Source organism: Dendrobium catenatum, unplaced genomic scaffold, assembly GCF_001605985.2.
Source record: "Dendrobium catenatum unplaced genomic scaffold, ASM160598v2 original_scaffold_194949, whole genome shotgun sequence".
Taxonomy (NCBI): domain Eukaryota; kingdom Viridiplantae; phylum Streptophyta; class Magnoliopsida; order Asparagales; family Orchidaceae; genus Dendrobium; species Dendrobium catenatum.
Window position 1 is genome coordinate 22005 of NW_021513367.1, and position 8245 is coordinate 30249.

Consider the following 8245-nt stretch of genomic DNA (forward strand, 5'->3'; position numbering starts at 1 on the left):
AGGAGAGGCAAAAATTTTTTTTTTCTCTCCTAATTTTTTTTTTTTTTTTTACTCTTCTAAAAAAATTTTATTTTTTTTTTGAGGGGGGGGCTAACAGCCAAATGGTTCCGCCAGTGTTTGTTCATGTACGTAACATTAGATTTGTGGCGATGTGAGTTGATTGTCACAAAAAGGACGGTGCATCCTACTATCTTTATATGAAAATCATGTAGAAGCATATCAATAAAAACTAACTCGCTCAGGTCATCTCCAACCGAGAACTCTATTTTTCACGTCAAAATACCGCAAAAAACAAAAATGGCGTGGTGCTGCTCCAATCCAACGCCATTTTTTTGCTTCTGCGCCAAGGTAACGACCCTTCTCCTTTCCCGCATTTTTCCGGTTGACAGAGAAAAATGGCGTGGGTGAACAGTGCAACGCCAACACCCGCAAGCAAATGGAGGATTTTTTGACGTTCGGCTAGAGCGAAGGAATGACGCCAAACACTCGTTTGACGTTCGGTTGGAGATGCCCTCAGTATGGCTACAAGTGCTCGATATTTGACTTATGCATAAGTTCTTGAAATGATCTTTTACTTTTTCGCTTTTCAAGAAATCATTGAGTGTCCAAAAAAGACGCAGAATATGCAAACTAGTTTTTCAAGGAAGCGTTTAATTTGTTGTTTGGATCCACGAGTCATTAGTTTGTTTGGATCCATGGGATTATTAGATTTCGAGCTCATGAATATATTTTAACTTATCGAGATATATGAGTTACAAATGAGTATGTACGAAGATTTTTAAAAATATAGTGGCGCCTTTAGATGGTCTTGTAATTATAATGGCATCCACATAAAATAATAAAGCAATGAAGTCCAAACTTGTACCTATATATGGCAATCAAAGAGCAATATGATTTGTACTGAATAAGATCAAATGAAATAATTGAGTTAGGAAATTTTGAATAACACTGTTGGGTTCGGGTTCCCGGATTCGACCCGTTTGAAAAAACGGGTCAGGTTCGGGTTGACCCGACGGATTGGCGGGTCAACCTGGAAACTATTTTGTGCTGAATCCTGTTATAGAGCTGTGTTCGGATGCCAGTAAAATCATTACACGTGGCGTGCTTACGTGGAAAGTTGGGATATTCATTTGTCTTCTTACCCGACCCGTTTGTCTTTTCGGACTTACTGCAGACGAAGAAAAATCCGCAACAAATAAGCAGTAATTAAGCAGAAAATGCGCAACATATACGCAACAAATACTCAATAAATACGCAACAAATACGCAATAAAATACTCAATCAATACACACATTTTACGCAACAAATATGCAATAAATACTCAATCAATACGCAAGTCAAATAAATATCGCGGACTTTTAACTTTCCACGTAAGCATCCAAACACAGCTCTATAACCGGATTCCGCACAGAATAATTTCTGAAGAAAGCAACTATTCATGACAAGAGGAAGGAATTTTTTCACATTAGCTTCTAAAAATTAGTGGGTTGAGCTTGCCACTTTAGAGCAATTTTCTTGGAAGAAAAAAATGAGAAGTTTTTCTTTAATCAAGATGAATTTCAAAATTATTAAATTTATTTTGAGATAATTGTAATATTATTCATTGATATTTAAATATTACACTATTTTAAACAATTTTAATTTTTTATTTTATCATAGATTAAATTCAGGATATATGTTTTTTTCATTTAAGACTCTCTTATATATTACGCTCTTATATATTACGCTCATCTTAAAGATATGTTCAATAATTTTAAACCCCATCATGATTAAAATTTGTTCAACAAAAAATAATCTAATTGAATATGATAAAATTGCATTTTCCACCATCACAAATCAATTTGATTGACCAATAGGGTCCATTTGGGACAGCTAGAGCTTTTCATAAATATGGTTGTAAAGCTGCTATGAAGAAATAACTTTTTTTAAAGTTGTTATAGATAGTATCTTCCTAGTACAAAAACGTATCGAAAACAATCAAAAAGTAGCGATCAAATAAAAATATAATGGTGATCTGAAAAGCAAAGCAGTAATAAAACTATCCTAAATGAAGGCTTAATCATAGGAGTTTGAACTTGTAATTTAAGTGTTGGATTTAACAATGCACATAGCTGAGCCTTCACAACAAGTGTTATGATGTAATATTATGGCAATTTTTTATGATGGACATTCTTTGAAATATTTACCTGACAACTTATAGTCTCCTAATCTTTGCTAATTAATTACTTTATTTTTATGAACCATAACTTTTACCTTGTGAAGAAATTGTATAATCTCATATTGAAAAAGGGAAATAAACGTTATATTTTCTTAAAAATAAGCTATAGACAGTAAAGTTTATAATAACAAAATGTAATCATCGATTATGAAGCTGTGTAAATTATTTGAGTATTTTTCTATTTTAAATGTGTTATTTCAATTGGTGTTTTTTATATCGGACTTCGTAGTTTCCCCACCCTTAAGGTAAAAAAAAATCTAAATATAAAAATCAAATAATATATTTATACTTACTTTTTAAAAAGTTGAAATGGAATCAAAATAAAATTAGCACGCCGTTAACATATCCATATTTTGCGAAATTTACATACATACCACTTTTTATCGTCATATTTATATATCTAACACAAAAAATTTTAATATTACATACATACAACCCTACTATGTTGCACCGATACACCTATTTATGAAGGCATGTTGTATCCGACACATCGATACACGGATACACCTCCGATACTCCACCGATACGTGTCTGATACGTCAAAGTCGTATCCAATTAAAATACTATTTAATTTCAAAAGGACACGCATATCCAATACGCGTGTCCATTGAAAAACAAAAAGAAATCCGAAAAAAAAAGACATGTCGTATTTACTTCCGCATTTGCGAGCAAGATTCTCTCATTTCCTAGATGGATTTGAGTCCCTTGATGATATGAAAATATTAAAAATTATTAATCTTTCACTTGATGAGCCTGAATTAGAAGCTACGATATTTATTGAAGATGATATGGAAGTTCAAAGACAAACCAATGAAGAAGATAATTATATCATTCCTTCTATTGAATAGTTGAAACTTCATGTGCTAGATAGTTTATGTTTATGCTTTTGTTGTACTACTAGACATTTAATGATTACTTATATTTTGATATTATAAGCTACAAGGCTACAAATGATTTTGTTGTCATTTTTTTTGTAATTTCAAATATTATGTTTTGATTGCTTCTTAATTTTTATGTATGATTTATAAATTATAATGTTGTCTCCGTGCCGTATCCTGTATTTTTAAGAATTGACATGTCCCGTATCTGTATCGTGTCGTATCCGTGTTGCCATATCCGTATCGGTGCAACATAGCCACCCTATAATATTTTAATATCAAATATGCCATTATTTCATATTTCCTTCCTACCACTTATATATTTCATTTCTATCACTCATATTTTATATGAAAATAAACTATGAGTGGTATGTATGTAATAATAGAGTTTTAAGTGTTAAATATGTAAATAGAATAGTATATGATGATATGTATGTAAATCTCTCTATTTATAAATATAATATCTAGTTAACCTTTCAAAATTCTTCTTCGCATGAAGCATGTGGCAAGCTCTTTTTTTGACTTCCGATCCGACAAAGATGGGGACTAGGCAGCTTCTTTAATGACTCTTTCAAAACTTTTCTTCACGTGAAGCTGAAGAAGAAATGACTACATCGTGAAAAGGTGCCATAGAAGAAGGTGAAGAAACTTGTTTTGGGACTCTTTCTGTCATCCATTTTACACGCGAAGTTGAAGAAGAAATAACTACGTTGTTGTTGTTATGTATATATATAAAAAAAAAAGAAATATAAAAAATGACTATGTTGTGAAGATGCTTATTACTCTCTCTCGCAAAGCCAAAGAAGAAATGATCATTTCTCGATGATAATACCTAAGCAAGAACAGGAACTAAAGAAACGCGAAATCAAAAGAGTCAAGGCTTAACATTCTATTAATCTGAAGATGAAATGGCTATGTTGTGAAGGGGCTTGGTACCTAAAAGGAGTGCGATTTAAAGAGGCTTGATGATTTTTAATTTAAAAAAAGAAAAGAAAGAAAGATCAAAATTATATAAAAAAAGAATTACTAGCCAAATAGTATTGGTAATAATTAAACTTAAGTTTTACATATATGCCCTTATATCATGATGAAATCAGTAAGGTCAACATTGAAAAGAAAAATATAAATGAGGAAAGATTTACATATATTAATGAAATGTTGAAATTATTACAAAACGCCGTCTGTGGGAATCGAACCCACGACCACATGGTTAAAAGCCATGCGCTCTACCAGCTGAGCTAAGACGGCAGCTGTTGTAATTGAAAAATAGAAAAATACTAATATAATTTATTTTTTACCTAAAATATATTTTTTTTTTATGTTTAAAAATATTTTCTATTGATCTAACGCAATTAAAACTTATCGTCTTATATATATTATGTAACAATTATAGTTTTAGAATATCCACACAATAAGGAGACGATTGTTATTACTAATATTATTGGTGATGATAAAAATTAATTTTTTTAGTAGAATTGTAAAAGAAACTGATTATTAACATTCAAAAAATTATACAGTAAGAAGTTGCTAAAAAGTGATTTTAAAGACAAAATAAAAAATATGATAGTTGATTTTAGCTCTAACAATTGACAGGAAGGCTCTCACCTATATAACATATTTAAGTGATCAATTAAAAGTTTTTATGATATGGTTAGATCGAACAAAAAAAAAATAGTTGTTTACATGCTGATTCTTGATATGGTTCGATCATATTAGTTATTTGTGCATACAAATTTATTTAAGTAAAGGTGTTTTTATTTATTGTTCTTGAAAAATGATTGATCTTTGTGTCTTTTGTCACTATTATTAATAGTAACTATGAGCTAGGAGATATAACAATCTCCTTTAATCAATGGTTACACATCATCTCGCTTATTCTATTATCATGATATATTTCCTATCCTCTTAGGACAATATATACTCCTTTTAAACATAATGGAGATTGCTTCAATTCACAGCATAGCTAGAATAAAAGGCTATATATCATAAATTTCAATGTTAAAAGTTATAAATTAAATTGCATTGATTTTGATCCTCCCTGAAGAAGTTCATAGACAAATTATTGAGATGCTTCTTGGAGCGTAGCTCTAGATTTTTTTATAGACTTTCCACATTAATATTTTATCTCTCTTTTATTCAAAATCCCTAAAAAATATTATTCTTATTTTGAGTAAACAAGTAGATAGAGATTTAGCTTTTGTACTTGAGAGTGATACATATTTATAGTGTTAGTAAATTAGGGCTTAGGTTAATGGGCCTAAAATCACCTAATGATTAAGGGCCAAATTGGATTAGGGCTTTGCATAGGTCTTAAGCACTTAGGTTAGACTTACAATCCTAATTGGTCATCACATGTGTCCATGATATCTGTGGTTCTAACTTGTGTTATATATACCAAATGGGGGCATGGGATTAGGGTTAGGATGGATTGACCTAAATGAGCCATATTGGATAATGGTATGTCTATGATAACTTGTTTAACTAATAATGAGCCATGTGCTATCCATGTTAAATTTATTTTGATCTAGGTGAGTTAATTTGTGTATGGGTCACCTAAGACATCCTAGAGTCCTCAATGTGTTCACTAGGTCAAGTTATGTGGTATTGGAGAAAAGGTTGGGTCAGGGAGACATGGACCTAATCCTAATACAACCAATGGGTTTTAAAGCTAAATAAGGTTGGTTGAATCTAACATATGAATTTTAAAGATAGGTTGAGATTGGCATTCATGTCCAAAAATAAGTTTATAAATAAACCATTAGTAGTCATGGTGGATTTAGTAAAGGTACAATGCATGTGCTTATGTTGACTTCGATAAGTGTACTAAGGGTAAAAATTAAAGTTTTACTGTGGTAAAAATGATCAAAGTTTTAACTCAATCACTAAAGCATTTTAAGTCAAAAAAATTGCTCAACTCGATTCCTTGATGTGCTAAGAAAAATAGTTCAATCATAAAGCTTTTTGAATCAAGAAAGCGGTTCATTTTTGGACATAAGATTGTTGAGCTAAGAATGGATGTTTGGGCATTGATACTAGAGCCTATTAAGCCAACATGGTAGCTCAATCCTATGACTTATCAAGCTTGAAGCATTCTTTCAACCACACAACTTGTTGAACTAGAAAAAGGATTCAAGCTTGATCCTACAACATATTCAGCTAAGAATAGAAGTGTTTACTCAAATATTATTTTTTGTTGACTCGATAAGATATATCAACTATATGCCTTATCAAGCTAGGAATACCACTTTGACCCTATGTCATTCTTAACTAGGAGAAAGGTTCAAGGTTGATCCTATGACTTGTGGAGTAAGAACATCAAGGTGTAGATTTAACTTCCAATTTTATCGAGTTAACATGGCAACTAAACCCTATGGCTAGATGAACTAGGAACACCAAATCAGTCATATGAGTTATTAAACTAGGAAATAGAGATACAAGATTAGTTTTATGACTTATTAAGCTTGAGTTCTAAGTAATGGTCAATGTTCAAGAGATGTATCTTTCCTCTAAGATTAGAGGCACCTAGGAAATATATAAAGGTCAAGGTGAAAAGAAAATTTTGAATAAATTATCCTTCTTTTAAAGAAAATAAGAGCACAAGATATAAAAGAGAAACCTTGAAGAAGAGTATTATCCTTCTAGAGAAGGGGAACCCATCATATGAAAATAAAAGTGCTAAACAATCTTAAAGAATAGTACCATTCCTCTAGATAAGGAAAACTCAATATTTGTATGTCAAGGTGCAAAGCAATCTTAGGCCTAACTTTTACTAAAGAAGGATATTCCTTTCTTAGAAATGGGAAACCTAAGATAAAAAAAATAAAGTTGCACAATACCATTGAAGAAGAGTAGCACCTTAGTCAATTGAAGAACAATTTGATATATTCAAGTTAAGGTGCAAAGCAACACTCGAAGAAGAATATCCTTATTCTGAAGTAAAGAACTCAATATACAATAAATAAGATGAATGCATTGAATCATGATCTAGTCAAAATAATTTATAGGCTTCATATTAACAAATTCTTTGTCAATTTGTTTAAGCTTACAAAAATGTCATTTAAATATGTATTATAATGGAGGATCTTTTTTAGTAAAAAAGTTTATCTTATTTTATGATGGCTAATGCTAATTATATATATTAATAACATTAAGTAAGCACTTAATAGTAAATTATTTGTTAATCTTGATTGAACTTGCTATGGAAACTTCAGTTATATATATATATTTTTTCTGAATAAAGAATATTTGAGGGTTATACTTTGTCATTTTTTTTTTAAATGTGCTTCATCTTATAGGATGATTTACACGTTCTCATAAAAAAGGCCCATTCTTTGTTTGGGCCTAGCCCACAACGAAGGGCCGAGGGGACAGAAGAACGCGAAATGTCTTGAGAGTTCTATTCGTCTCTACTAATGAGTTCCATTATTTCTCCTAACAAACCACTGCCATGCATGATAGTTTTATTTATTTACCTAATATTTGACGAGGGGAAAAGTTTTTTTTTTTTTAATCTTTATTAGGATAGAACTCATTTGTTTTTGACTTGGGCGTTATTTGGTTTACTGAAAAAGAAATTCAGAGTTAAACGAATATAATGTATTTAAATATTTCATATTATTTGGATAAGATCATTTTTTTTTATTTGGCTTTAAGTAAATTGTATGCGTGTAAAGTTCAAAATGGCTGTGATTCGTCAACGACGCTGACGACAATGATTGCTATCAACAGGCAATGAGGGCTGGTGGTGTTGGTGGCCGGTGGCAAGCTACTGGGGCCGTAAGCGGTGATAGGCAACTGGGGCCGTAGGCGGTGATAAGCAATTGCTTGTAGCGAAAGTCAACGAGCAGATAAAGATGGTAGAGGCGGTCACAATATAGTGCTTTTTGCAATGAAAATTATTTTCACGCAAAATTAGGCAATTTTATTTTACCTCAAAAATGATCTACAATATTTTGCATTACATTCAACCAAACAACCACAAAGAGCTCAATTAATTACTTGTAACAAAAAAATCTTTTAAAAATAATAAATTGTCATTTATTTTGTGTGTGAAAAAAAAAACTAAATCATTTTTAAAGTTCAAAATTAATATTAAATTCTTTCTAAATTAAATTAAAGTTTCGTTTGGGACAACTTTCATGTTATTTTC

At 31.0% G+C, this 8245-nt stretch overlaps 1 non-coding gene across 1 annotated transcript; it reads right to left on the bottom strand.

Annotated features, from left to right (window-relative positions):
* Nucleotides 1-4271: 4271 nt before the first annotated feature.
* Nucleotides 4272-4344, bottom strand: TRNAK-UUU. Its single transcript has one exon. It is a non-coding gene; the product is annotated as a tRNA-Lys (tRNA).
* Between the last annotated feature and the right edge of the window lie 3901 nt (nucleotides 4345-8245).